Below are 15,753 nucleotides of genomic sequence, written 5' to 3'. Positions count from 1 at the left end.
ATGTGAATCTTTGTCAGATACCTTCAGCATGCGAATAACCCAAAGAAGATAAAAGTTAGATTCAGCATAAAACGTGTACATAAAAAGGATGTCCTTGGCCTTCGAGACGAAATATCTCCGCCGTATAGGCTTTGAATAAATTGGGATGGAAGAGGAAGAGGACTAGCTGTGTGGGCCTCAGGTGTCTTGGTGCTGCGGTGAGTTGTTGGTAGTAGTAGTTGTATAGCTGGTGTGATGTATCTAGACAGAGCTTGCAAGGAAGACATTCAAAGGCAACTTAAGCGGGAAATTACAATTCTCTATTAAGTGTGATTACCGAAGTCAATGGGTCACATACTCAGAATGGAAAAATCACGCCTGCCAAAATTTACCTTTGAAGGAAGGAGCCAAGGTAGACGCCCACCGGGAATACCTAGGAATAGATGGCAAGACAACTTCAGAGATGACTTCCTATGTCTCCTCAAAGAAGCTGACGACCAGGCATTACGCAGAAAACTGATCAATGAATGTTTGAAGAGGATGGTCCCAACGCGACCCACGAGAACATCCAGGACCCAAGTAAGTAAGATTTCCCCTGAAAGGAAAAGCTTTTATGTACCCTTTGTTGATCCAATTACATTGCTATCGATACAATGGTAGAATGAGACTAAAATGGGGATTTTTCATCACTGTTAAAAATCAATGAGATTGCATTAATAAGGCACTAAAGAGAAACGAAAAAAATAAATACAAAATATTGGGTGCTCCTTTAGTAAAGAGAGCACTTCTTCACAGACTATTTAACACTATAAAAGATTTTATGTTAGAGCATGTTAATAAATTAATTATTTCTAAGATTTAACAGGTATGGTTTTGACCTGAAAAGTATCAAACACATCTCTGCAAGTATCCACCTCTGCGAGGATCCACCTATTTCAGTTTACATCAGAACCCTTGATATCAAATGCTAAAATAAATTGAAATAGTTACCTTAACCGTCACTGAGACTAACCTGATACCAAACTGAGAAAAACACAAGATTACGTTTATTATACATTTATTCTTTTCGGATGTGACTGTGGGTTTTTCCAAGGAAAGAAACTTGTGCCATATGCATTCCACTATAGAAAACACCAAACCTGTTTCTTCGTCATTATAATTAGAATATATTTTTAGAAGCACATAAGCTAATGAGAAGCTGATCAGCAATATCATATTGCTTAGAGTCTTCAAAATAAAAACTTATACAAAAGTTTTACCCAAGCCTTCAAGGGATCTTCTAAATATCTTTGCACACAAGAGAGAATATGACAAATTCTCTCGGTCCAAGGAATATCTAAAAAATTTGGATCTCAGCTTTTAGTTTTTTATTCATAAAACTTGCACAAAAACATTTTTACAGGTAAGATCAAGGGTAACAGCTGGGCCGTTGGGAGACTGGAAGTAAGTCGAAGTTTTTCAGAAAAGATAAAAACTACTTGACAGCTGAATATTCTTTTTTGAGCTATGCCCCCCCCCCTTCCGGGGAATCTACGAAACGCTTTCCTCAAAATTTAGCAGGCACCTCCTTTTCCTACCTTTAGTGAAATTATTCTTGCTCCTGTTACCCCATGTGTGCCTAAGCGGTTTATGGTCCTTGGTTTCTATACCTAACTTTCCGGTTTTAAAAGCTATGATTAACTACACTGTGCCTAACGTTTTAGCAATGTCCGAAGAATGTATAAGGATGGAAGGAAACACCTCAGCAAACACCACGTCAGACGCAGCATCTGGACAGCTTCTACCAAGAGCGCCGTACGAGGATCCTAACAGCTTTAATAAACCTTTTTCTAAACAGGGTTGGAAGACTGCATATAGAGATAAAGAAATAGAAAGATAAAAAAAATTGAGGTATTTGTTAGTTAAACGAAACACACCAAAGAACTGAAGTTATTTTAATCCTAATGAAATACAGCCTTTAGTTTATATAATAATATAATTTGGGCTATATATTTCCACCTTAGGGGAGAGGTAAAGTTCTTGGTTAGTGCCCCTGAACTAGCATAGCCTAATCTAACCCCCTTCCCCCTAATGTGCAAATATATAGCGCAAATTATACAAGTCCAGTGCATTCTATGACATGTCACTTGTGTTTGTTGCTATGAAACCAATTTTCTGAGATCTAACCTAGGTGTTTTTCTTGAGTGTGTTTCGTTTAATTAACAAGTACCGAAATTGAAATTTCAATCTTCATGGAGTTTAACCATAAGTTCCCCCTTCCCATGGAAGGGAAAATGTGTACTTTGTGTGCCTAAGTGCTTTATGGTCCTCGGTTTCTTTACCTTCTCTTCCACAATTATAAGCACTCGCCACCTATACTACCCGTTTTGTGTTTGATTTCAAACTTAGCAATGTCAAAAAAAAGAAAGAAAAAAAAGAAGAACAATGAGGATGGCCCTTCACTTCAGACAATATCAAGCTAGACGTAACATTAACTTCTGGACAGTTTCTATAGGGGAGTTTATTGGAAAGATTAAAATAACTGGAACTTCATGCACCCTGAAGTTCTCCCACAAGTTACCTGCTCTATCGAAGGGCGTAAATAGTAAAGCTTTGCATGAACTGGGCGGAGAAGGACAATGTGCAAATATGTTGCCCTAAGGCAGCTTGATGCTAGAGTGAGTTGTTAATAGTAATAGCAGCAACTATAAGTTGAAAATGGAGTCACCCAAATATAGAAGGAAAAAATCTCTCAGTCTAAGTTTAGTTCAAAATAATTTACTACAATCATGGATATCCTTCTTGGCTGTTTCGTGAATGACTCTTTAAATCGTCTTTTGTGAAAGAATTAATAAAATTATACTTGGTGATAATAAATTATTCAAAATAAAAACCACGACTGTGAGATTTAATTTTCACCCTTAGGATAAAATTGTCACCCTTGGGATTCACACAAACAATTAAAATGTGTGTTTTTCAACAGTTTGTGTTTATAAGCTGAAAGTAAAGGGGGATCGGTCTCAATAGTAACCAAAACCCTAAGAACTAAGCATTGGTGACAGCAAACATGTCAAAATCATTTATTTTTAGCGGCGATTCCAAACACATGAAACTCACTATACTTAAAATTTGTCTAATATAATTTGAAATTGTCTAAGAATTTGATCAACGTAACACTAGACGCAACCCCCCTCCCCCTAAGGTGTTAGATACTGATGAAAATCACACAATTATAGTATAAGGTCCAGAAAAGGTATTACTGAGGATATGCTCCAAAATCGGTATTACAGGGGGCTTTAATGGTGAGACATCTATATTATCCAGGATAACTTCTGTACGATAGAGTTTTAATGTTAACTGTTATTTGAAAAAAAGTCATCTCTTTTCATTTAGTCGCTACACGAAACACCTGTCAGGAAGTGTTCCACAGATACCTCAGGATACAATATAGTATCTTGAAGAACAAAAAAACACGGAAATAAAATATTCGGGTACTGCTTTAAGTAGGTATTATTTTAACTTTTTAAGTTTTTCCAATTTACGTAAAGATGTCTTTGCAAACTCAGAGTGGTGAGTGTGGGCCACACCCAGGCTTGCCATTTGGTGAAAAAAAACGCTATATTTTGGTGATTTTTGGCTGATTTGGTGATTCCCTTCAATAGTCTAGTGATTTGTGTGCTGATTTAGTTATTTTTGAAAGCAATATAAAAAATCGCTAGGGGTGGCAATACTGGCCACACGTATCATATTCATTTTAAAAATGTAGCCCCCGGTATACCCAGTTTTGATCCCGAGCACTTGCGCACTGTCATTGCGCGTGCGCTTGTATAGCGTGAATAAGAAACAGTCTCAGATTTTAACCAACAGTAACACGAAATTCTGATTTCTTTTTGGTAAATAAACGCACTTTTTCTTACTTTTATTTTCAGGTGCTTTGTAATTTTGAATTGGTTGTCAGATTTCAGATGGAATAAAAGCATCATAGATATGCTAAGTTTAACTGCTGGTCTAGCCATTTGTCTGGTAGTCTAAGAAATAAACATAATTTTTCTCACATTTTTCTTTCAGTTCTTTATATCTTGCACAGGTTTTCTATAGAATATAAGCATTACATTTCATACACACACTAACTTTGACTGTAGGTTGAGGCACTTATATGTTATTAAGCTAGCATGTGCATTAAGAAGCAAGCATATGCTTATGTAAGAAGAAGATGGAAGGAATTGCTGTACTGAATAGGTAGAGTTGCTTCAGAGGTGTGATTTATGTCTGTAGAGGCAATTTCATTCAAAATATTTCACTTCCTAAACAAACCTTCATAGGGCAGCCAACCACTTTCCGAACAAATTTTTGTTTAATATTTAAGAATAAAGTACCTGGTTTAGGTGAAAAAAAACTTAAGAGAGTTTATATCTGAAGCTCATTCCTATTTTTTGGCTCTAACCTACAAAAAAATAAGTTAGTTTTGTGGATTTGTATTTTATTTTGCTGATTTCTCATTCAAATTTGACCCATAATGCCAAATAAAGTCAATTAAAAAAGAAACCCTTTACTGATAGCCTAGAGCCATATATGGCTTGGCTGGAACACCATATTTTATTACTTACCTACTTACTTTGACTTAGGTCCTCCCATGCCTAAGGGTGCATAAGGCAGCAACAGTGGTTCACCACGACGATCTGTTCTGAGCCCTCGACCAAAGCTCCTCCATCGAAGACATCACCAACTTTGTCTCCTTCTCTAACATCCTGCCAATGGTCATTTTGGGTCTCCCTGACTTGCGGAGGCCAGGGGGTGTCCAACACCATATGTCATGAGGCGGCCTTTTATCACCCATTCGCACCATGTGCTCCCAATACATCCATTGTCGCTTTCTAATGACATCAAGGATGGGGGTATGATTTGTCATGTTATAAATCTCATCATTTCTTATTCTCTCCGTCCAATGTATATTCAAAATAGATCTTAGGCAGTTATTATCGAATGCCCGTAGTCATTTTCCTAGTTGCGCAGTGATACTCCAAGTTTCATGACCATATGTAAGGTCGGAGAGGACATTGCTATTATAAATTCTGAGTCTTAGCTTCTGGGAATATTTTCTATTTCTCCAAACGTTTCTGAGACAATTGAAGGCAGAGCCAGCCAATGCTATTTGACAAAATTTCTCTTTCAAGATTGGCATCTTGCGTAAGAATGCTGCCGATATATTTGAACTCTCTCACTACTTCAATTTCCTCATTTTTGACCAAAAGTCCTTCAGCTAAGTCAGGAATGACCGCATTTGACATTGATTTAGTCTTGTTAGCACTTATGGAGAGTCCAACAGCATTTTCCACACGCCCAAGTTAATTTATATTGCGTTGTATGGCTTCTCATTCGTGAGCAAAGAATGCAATATCGTCCGCAAAAACACCATCAAAAACAACAAGTACTCTTAGTGGGTTTAATTGTAGACCCCCACTGAAGCTACATCCACGAAGCACAAAATCTATGACTATGGCAAATAATAGTGGCGATAGAACGCAGCCCTGCCTTACACCTGACTGAACCCTCTGTTTGTGCTGCGCACATAATATCGAGGTATAGCGCTTTAATTATATTTAAAATTTTGATCGGGATCCCGTAATGCATTAAAGTTTTCCACATGGTCTCGCGATGTTTCGAGTCGAAGGCCTTGAGAAAGTCTATAAATACTATGAATAGTTGAACTTGCCATTCATTAGATTCATCGAGCAGGACTCTCTGGCTAAATATTGGGTCACAACACTATCTGTTTTGGCAGAATCCATGTTTTTCATCGCTCAGAACCTTCTCTACTTTACTTTAAATTCTATTGAGAATAATTTGGCGCAAAACCTTGCTACCAACTGATTGTAAAGCGATGCCTCTCCAATTATCACATTTAATCTTTTGTCCTTGTTTGAAGAGTTTGACAATTACTGCCTTTGACCATTCACTCGGGACTTTTTCATAATCCCAAACACGTGACAAAAGGTCAAACATGGGCACTGCTAGGGCGCTTTTACCATATTTCAACAGTTCTGGGGGTATGCGATCGTTTCCTGCTGCCTTTCCGTTTTTCAATGTCTTTAGAGCCTCTTTTACTTCACTCAGCAAGACAAGTCCGGAATATATTACAAGATCGAACAATGTTTCTTCAGGATATTTAAAGAAGTTGTGGGAGGCACCTGATTTAATACCTCGCTAAAATTCTCCATCCACTTGGGTCGAAGAAGCCTTCGAAATACCCGCAAGCTCCTTCGTTATAGCGTACACAGTACGACTATCTCCCCGCCTGGTGGCTACTTCAGCCTGATCAGCCATAGTTTCGAGGTACACTCTCTTATCATTCCTAGTCCGTGTTTTGACTTGTTTATTGAGACGCTTATACTGCAGTTTTAGATCATCTAGATATTCTCTAGTGCATGTCGTGTTATGCTCATGCCTATCTACGAGGATTTTGACTTCTGCCCTTTGATCAATGATATCCCAGGTACTTTCAGATATCCACTGCTCTTTCTTCTTCCTGTTATACCCCAAAACTTCTTGTGCCGTTTCTTTCAGGTATTCGACGATCTTTTCCCATTGATTATCAATTGACAACTCGTCCCTTAGCATGGAAAACTTATTTGACAAAGTAGATGTGTACTTTTGTAATACATACGGGTCCTGCAGTTTTCTGACATTAAATGTTTTTACTGACCGCTGGGGCTTTATGACAGTTTTTAGTTTCAGCTTAAACTTAGCAACAACAAGTTGATGGTCGGAATAGCAGTCGGCACCTCGAAAGGTCCTAACATCCTATAAACAACGTCGCCTGTGCTTGGCAATTAAAATATGGTCATTAAAATATGGTGAATTATAATATAAATTATAATATAAAATAATGTTAAAATATGGTGATTATATTAATCATCCATATTCTATATACCACATCAGGGGCGTAGTTTACTATGGTGCAGGGGGCAGCTGCCCTTCCCAGACCTTTGTTTGGCCCCCAGACCACAGTTTGTCACCCCTCCCCAGCTGAAATTTAGTTTCTTCCAAAATATTGTCAAAACTAAGGTAAACCTTGCATGATTCAAGCATCAACAGCAATAGATCAGTTCGTTTTAATACATATTTACCTTGGATAGAACTATAAAGTACCTTTATAGTACTTTTATAGTATTAAATAGTACCTTTATGGTATCAAATGGTTTATGTGTAAATTTCTACTGTCATTTCCACTTGATTTAGGAAAATTGGATCCAATTTATCCCCCCCATGATTTTTTGCGAAATTACGCCACTGGACCCCATACCCGCTTAGGGATTTGATACTGCACCGCGTGGCAGCATGGCCTCTGAAATTTAGAGGTTGATATATATAGTTTTTGGATTGTTTATATATTTTACTTGTATGTATATAAAAAAAGGTAAAGGTAAAGGATACAGCATTTGACTTTACAGTCCGTACCGGCGGTGCTGATCTCCGTTTCTTGGCCCTTCAGCCAGGAAGTGCAATGGGGGTTTGGGGGCCAGCCATCCTGTGCTTTTGCACACCCTTCCTGTTTACCTTCCCCAGATTTCTCCAGATACCCATTTAGAGCCGGGTCAAGTCTGGCTAAGCTTACAGAGTCACGCCACTGACCCCCGTCCCAAACTGAAGAATTGGGTACACTGGGATTCGAACCTGCGTCCTCTCAGACAAGGGATCCCGAATCCAGCGCACCAACCCACTCGGCTAGGACAGCTGACCGAGTGGGCCAGCTGTCCTGTATGTATGTATATATATATATATATATATATATATATATATATATATATATATATATATATATATATATATATGTAGGTTATAAATATTTTACATTTTTCATATATAATAACATTTTGGTATTTATATCCTTTATATATTTAACTCTATTCTTTGTTCTACTACAACGTTTAAAGCAAAGCTGAAACTACTTTCTAAGAATAGCTTTACAGTTCTTGGAAGTTAAATGTTTGAAAAGGTTGTCTGTGCAAGCAGTACATATCTGTGCAAGTAGTGCATAGTACATATTTACCTTTATAGTACTATAAAGTACCTTATAGCACTAAATAGTACCTTTATGGTACCAAATGGCTTATTTTTAAGTTTTTACTGTCATTTTCACTTGATTTGGGAAAATTGGATCCAATTTCACCCCCCTTCCCCAGGATTTTGGATAAAATTACCCCACTGGACCACATACCCGCTTAGGAATTTGATACTCCACCGCGTGGCAGCATGGCCTCTGAAATTTAGAGGCTGGTATATATAATTTTTGGATAGCTTATATATTTTACTTTTACGTAATGATTATATATATATATATATATATATATATATATATATATATATATATATATATATATATATATATATATATATATATATATATATATACTAGCTGTTGGGGTGGCGCTTCGCGCCACCCCAACACCTAGTTGGTGGGGCGCTTCGCGCCCCCCCAAGCCCCCCCGCGCGCGTAAGTCGTTACGCGCCATATTAGTTACGCGCCATTGTAGTTGTGTCCCTGTGTCCCACCTGTGAATATAGATAGATTTATATATGTGTTTCAAACTACGTAAAAATTGCGAATATACAACATTTTTGGCTTTCCCACTACTGGAAGCTTTCCGTTTCCAATTGCCAGCAATTGATCTGAAAATGTTTGACCAGAATCATCGTTTTGCAATCGGACACGCATATTTGTAGTTAATTTTAATATTTTTACGTGTGCCCATAAATTAGAATTTTTCAGGCAAGCATTCATTTCGTCTGCAGGAGTTAAACTACGTAAAAATTGCGAATATACAACATTCTTGGCTTTCCCATTGTCTGTGCATATACAAAGCCGTATGCACTAATAATGACGTCATATGCAAACGCTCTTTTTACAAACAAACAAACATGCATACACACAACTCGTTTTTATATAGATAGATAGATAGATGGATACAATACAAATTAACTGCGTAAAATTTGCGAATATACAACATTCTTCGCTGTCCAATTGTCGCTGCATATAAATAGATTGTCAGGTTTACCGACCCTCGAACATGCAACGTACAATTGTCCATGGGAAAAACAATCAGTATTAAGATCTATACCACATTTTTTCTAATGATTGACCTTGAGCTTTGTTAATGGTGATTGCAAATGCTAATCGAATTGGGAATTGCAATCTTTTAAATTGAAAAGGCAGATCCGTTGGAATCATGGGAATGCGAGGAATAAGAACAGCCTTACCCTCAAAATGCCCTGTCAAGATTGTCGCCTTTATTAGGCTTTCCATTGTTTTTTTTACGGCAAGTCGCGTGCCATTGCAAAGCTTTGGTTGGTCGCCTATTTTTAGTTGTAGCACGTGTGGTGGAAACCCTGAAAGATATATGGAATTTAAAAATTCAGATGGATAATTAACCGCTTCATTTGGTTCCAAAACTGTGTCGACTGACTTGCAAAGGACTGCCTGGTCTCGAATCTTGGTCAAAACAATATTGTTGATTTCGTGGACGTCTATATTTTTGGGTGCGAGAATCGCCCTTTCACTTAGCCATTTATTATTTTTATAATTTTTTAGAATATTCGGAAATACTTTTTCAATCAATTCATTTTTGGACGTCACTAAACTACAGAAATCAGCAGGTAGTTGTATACGTCCTGAAATTGAGTCTATCGTATCATAAATGTCTTTTTGTTCCGACGTTAACTTGTAAATGTTATTTTGTACATACGACAATAGATCACTCGTACTGTAACTTTGTTCACGATCCAATTCTACACATGTCGAAACAGCAGCGATACGGTTAGGTGAAGGCATTCCCAAATCCTGAAGAGGTTTGTTTGCCATACGTACGCACAAATCTTCTATAATAACTAAAAGCCATTTATTATTTTTATAATTTTTTAGAATATTCGGAAATACTTTTTCAATCAATTCATTTTTGGACGTCACTAAACTACAGAAATCAGCAGGTAGTTGTATACGTCCTGAAATTGAGTCTATCGTATCATAAATGTCTTTTTGTTCCGACGTTAACTTGTAAATGTTATTTTGTACATACGACAATAGATCACTCGTACTGTAACTCTGTTCACGATCCAATTCTACACATGTCGAAACAGCAGCGATACGGTTAGGTGAAGGCATTCCCAAATCCTGAAGAGGTTTGTTTGCCATACGTACGCACAAATCTTCTATAATAACTAAAGTGTCGTTATAAATTTCTGATGTAAAATCAAAAGTCATTTCTGACGTCTCTAACTGTTTTCGATGGAGTATATCTTCGGACATTTTTGACTTATATTTTTCCCATAACTCTGTAGGAGCTGATGGAGAGCAAGTGTACGAATTTGACTTGGGGTTGACGTTTCGCACGCGTTTTTCAGTCATTTTACAATTAGAAATTTCTCTTTCAACGGTCTTCTTACAATTAAAAATTTGTCTTTGAACGATATTCTTAAATACCTGTGTCCTGGTCGTCATTTATATTCCCTGTGTCCCGGTCGTCATTTGTGTCCCGGTATCCCAGTCTGTAATTTCTCTTTTTTCTTTTTTCAGTTTTCTTTTTCTTCTTTATTTTTCAGCTTCACTATGAAATACATATCGCCGAACCTTTGTTTTTTTAACTAAAATCTGGTAGTCATTGATGACCTTTTCCAAGTCAAAATCCCAAACCCAATCATCATCGCTATCATTTTCAGTTTTAATATGTTTTGACTCTCGCTGTCCAGGTGGATCTTCATCTAACTGCGCGGTTTTGTGTTCTTTAGCCTCAAGCCTGTTTCCTTGCTGTTCTTTTGATTCCTCGGCACGCTTTCTTTTCTGACTTTCTCTATCAGCAGCAAGTTTTTTGGCATAGACTCTTTGAGCATCTTCATCAGTCATTGTAAACTTAAACATTAATAGAATTCTACGCGAACATATGTCTTATATAACTTGAATGACGTCACCTTTAAAGCAAAAATGATGGCAACTAATTTCATGACGTCAGCCGAAACATGACGTCACCTGATCCACAGATCCACAGATCCACAGACAACTTATTTTTATATATATAGATAGAAATGTTATTTTGTACATACGACAATAGATCACTCGTACTGTAACTTTGTTCACGATCCAATTCTACACATGTCGAAACAGCAGCGATACGGTTAGGTGAAGGCATTCCCAAATCCTGAAGAGGTTTGTTTGCCATACGTACGCACAAATCTTCTATAATAACTAAAGTGTCGTTATAAATTTCTGATGTAAAATCAAAAGTCATTTCTGACGTCTCTAACTGTTTTCGATGGAGTATATCTTCGGACATTTTTGACTTATATTTTTCCCATAACTCTGTAGGAGCTGATGGAGAGCAAGTGTACGAATTTGACTTGGGGTTGACGTTTCGCACGCGTTTTTCAGTCATTTTACAATTAGAAATTTCTCTTTCAACGGTCTTCTTACAATTAAAAATTTGTCTTTGAACGATATTCTTAAATACCTGTGTCCTGGTCGTCATTTATATTCCCTGTGTCCCGGTCGTCATTTGTGTCCCGGTATCCCAGTCTGTAATTTCTCTTTTTTCTTTTTTCAGTTTTCTTTTTCTTCTTTATTTTTCAGCTTCACTATGAAATACATATCGCCGAACCTTTGTTTTTTTAACTAAAATCTGGTAGTCATTGATGACCTTTTCCAAGTCAAAATCCCAAACCCAATCATCATCGCTATCATTTTCAGTTTTAATATGTTTTGACTCTCGCTGTCCAGGTGGATCTTCATCTAACTGCGCGGTTTTGCGTTCTTTAGCCTCAAGCCTGTTTCCTTGCTGTTCTTTTGATTCCTCGGCACGCTTTCTTTTCTGACTTTCTCTATCAGCAGCAAGTTTTTTGGCATAGACTCTTTGAGCATCTTCATCAGTCATTGTAAATTTAAACATTAATAGAATTCTACGCGAACATATGTCTTATATAACTTGAATGACGTCACCTTCAAAGCAAAAATGATGGCAACTAATTTCATGACGTCAGCCGAAACATGACGTCACCTGATCCACAGATCCACAAATCCACAGATCCACAGACAACTTATTTTTATATATATAGATATATATATATATATACATATATATATATATATATTCTTTGTTCTACTATAGCGTTTAAACCTACTTAAAGACTGCTTAAAGACTACTTTCTATGAATAACTTTACCGTTCTTAGCAGTTAAATATTTGAAAAGCTTGTCTTGTGTTGCCATCTTGGAAATTCGGCTTAGAGAGCACATTGGCACGGGTCGTTTCATTTGGAAAAAACCATTTTCTTATAATGTTGTTTAGGTTTTAAAACAAATCGTGACAAAAACGATCGGCGTAATTGATACTTTTCAATTAACTAAACTACAAGGATCAAAATTTCAGATCAAAATTCTTCAGGATCAAAATACAAGCGTTTTATTTTTTACGATTAAATAGAAAACAACATTTTTTTGTCAACTGAAAGTAAGGAGCAATATTAAAAGTTATAGCGAACCAAATTAGTTCCTATGTGAAGGGAGCTTTTCCTACTCATTCCCTTGCTCATTACGCTTAAGCTTGACTTTTTGTCAAAATTCTCTAAGAACCACTTCTAAAAATAAGGGCCGTTGAATTGGGATAAGAAACCTTTTCAAAGAACTAAAAAACATTAGTGTAACGAGCGAGGGATTGACGAGGCGGCAGTCCCCCATACACAGGGTAATTTTAGTTCATTCTAAGTTTTAATGCTGCTCCTTACTTTCGGTCGAAAAGCTACTTCTTTTTGAGAGCCCAAATCAGCAAAAGAGTTTGCGACATCAATGTTTTTTTTTCTAACCGTTTTTCAAGTCCATTCGGAAAACAGCTGAGCCCTTCAGTGGAAAATGTCCTACGAAAAATCTCTTCCCCCACGAAATCTCCTCCCGTGGTAAATTTGGCATAGAAAATTATTATAAGATGCCCCAAAAAGTTTTTACCGACAATTTCCCCTTGGAAATTCTCCTTACGAAAAAAAAAAAATTTTTGTTTAATTTCTGATCGGTTTTCTAATTATGCCACAGATTTCTTTCGTCGAAAATTATCACTGAAAAGTTCGCCCCAGAAGCTTGCCTGCCAACAGAAAATTTTCCCAATGTAAATACCCTCGCCTCCCACCAAAAAGGATGAAATTTCCATTTATTTTCCAATAAAAAAAAATGCTATATGTTGTGAATGGGCAAATTGCATAAATTAATGCCTGTTCTCCGGGGCTGTGGGTTGTAGCCATTGGACTTTTCAACAGGGCTGAATCAATTGGCCATCTCAAAATTTTTATTGGATAGCTTTAAGAAAAAGGGGAGTGAAAGGGGCACTAGTTGCCCTGCAAGCTTTTTGGTTACTTAAAAAAGGCAGTAGAACTTCTGATTTTTGTTCAAATAAACCCTGTTCCGATTTTCTGGGACCCTAAGTTCAATTTCATCACCCTTGGAAGAAAAACACAGATCCGTGATCTTTCTTTGATAAAAAAAAGAAAATTTTACGTTCTTGTAGATAGGAGCTTGAAACCTCTACAGTAGGGTTCTCTGATATGCTGAATTTGGTGTGTGATTTTCATTAAGATTGTTTGACTTTGGCGGTTCTCCTTCTTTTTTTGAAAATCAGGCAAATTTTCTTAGGCTTTTATCTTCTGAAGGGTAATATTAAACTGAATGAATTATATACATTTGGAATCAGCATAACAAGCTAATTTTTAAATATATTAATTGTTATCAAAATTCCTTCTTTTCGAGTTTCGGTTCCTATTGGACCGATCCTGTCTTTACTTACTGTTCGTTACTTTCAAATTACTTAAACTGAAAGCTTTAGTCAAACAGTTCGTGGTAGCGAACTGTAAGTAAGGAGCGAACCCGCTCAATAGTAACCGAAACTCCTAAACACGGAATTTTGATACCAATAGATATATCAAAAGAATTGGATTTTTATGTTGATTTCAAATATATAAGTTTCAATAAGTTTAGTTTTATTTGTCAAAGGTTACGAGCCTGAGAATATTTGCCTTTGAAAAAAGGAGGAACAGCCCCTAAAATTCATAGAATCTTAATAAAATGACACCATCATATTCAGCCTATCAGATAGCCCTGCTGTAGAGGTTTCAAGCTCCTATCTGCTGTAATGTGGAATTTTGTATTTTTTTTGCCACGGATGCGTGTTTATTTGTTTTTTTTTCTGTTTGTTTTTTCCCTAGGTTGATTGTATCGATCCAGTGGTGCTAGAATATCGGGAGAAGTCTCATTCAAACGGAAATTAAAAGTTCTAGTGCCCTTTTTAAGTGACCTATTTTTTCTCAAAATCGTACAATCTGAGTTTTGAGATGACTATTTTGTTCAGCAAGGTTGAAAGGCCGAGTAACTTTGCCTTAGGAGATATCGTGACCCCGCACAGCCCCTTGGGAGAGTTCTTTAAGTGACAAAATTTGCCCATTGATTACATATAGTATCTGTTATTGGGAAGTATGTATAAATTTTTCAGGTGGGGTGGGGGCGAATATTCTGCTTCTGGCATTTTCAACGGGGATAGTTTTTCATCGGGAGGGAACTTTTCAGGGAGTGAATTCTCCAGGGGAAATTTTCCACTGGGGAATTGACAAAATTATTATACCATATTCTTTTCAATTGTCTTACATTCTCTTTGCCAACTCGATTTTGCAAGTGGAGATGTTCCGCGGGAATTATCTGGGGGTTACTTTCCGTGTGTTTTGGTTTTCGAACAAATTTCAGCGGAAGAGGGTGTCTCAAGAGTGATTGAAGAACCAATTAGAAATCAAAGTTGTTTTTACAAATGAAAGTATACTAAGTAGAATTTTTATTCTGAATCGTCTGCAAGACATTTTACGCGGGAGGGGGGGATTTTTAACGAGGACGGAACTGCCTGGAAGGAATGTGACGGAGGGGGTGCACTATACGCTGGATGAAATTTCCAGGGAGGAGTTTCCTGTGAAGGCAGGGGGATATATTTCATGGAGGGTGAGGCAGATTGGCCGGTATTATCTGAAAAACGATCAGAAATAAAATAAATAAAACAAGATTTTTTAACTGAAAGTAAGGAACAACATTAAAACTCAAGCCGAACAGAAATTATTCCGTATACAAAGGGATTCCCCTCTTCAATGCAGCTATAGCGTAAACAGCAAGGTATTGAGAAGAGGGCAACCTGTCATATACTGAATAATTTCCCCTCCATATAATTACGCTCTTTACGCCAATGTGTCGATTTTATCTCAATTCACTAACAACGACTCCTAAAACACAAGGGTCACTTTAGACCATTAAGAAGATAACTTAACTTAAGTAATAAATAATAATTTACCCTGAAGATTGGGGTGTTTAGGAGGGGTCAATAACCTTCATATACCAGAAAAGGCTATAACCTGTGAAATTTGCCCATAATTTTTACACTTAGCATTAATAACATTATGTATAATTACATTAAGTAACATTAGTCTAAGTACATTAAATACTAAGTAACAATTTAGAGTGAAGAGCGAGGTGTTTAGGAGGGGAAATTGTTTGCCCGTAGTGTCTTCGTGTTGCCAGTTACTTTTGTGGTTTGATGAAGGTAGCTGCAAATTGTAAATGGCAATTTGTAATAAAAAATTAAAATAAATTAAATTTGTAAAAAAATTAATAAAAAAAATTTAAATGTTAAAATATTATATATTATACAGTGAGCCAAAATCAAAACCTGCATTAATTCAAAAACGTCCAAAAATTAAATAAGAAACTAAGTTTTTTTTTTAACTGACAGCAAGG

The sequence above is a fragment of the Artemia franciscana genome, chromosome 10, assembly GCF_032884065.1.
Source record: "Artemia franciscana chromosome 10, ASM3288406v1, whole genome shotgun sequence".
NCBI classification, from domain to species: Eukaryota; Metazoa; Arthropoda; class Branchiopoda; order Anostraca; family Artemiidae; genus Artemia; species Artemia franciscana.
The sequence above is the reverse complement of the archived record's forward strand: the minus strand, read 5'-3'. Positions refer to the sequence as shown.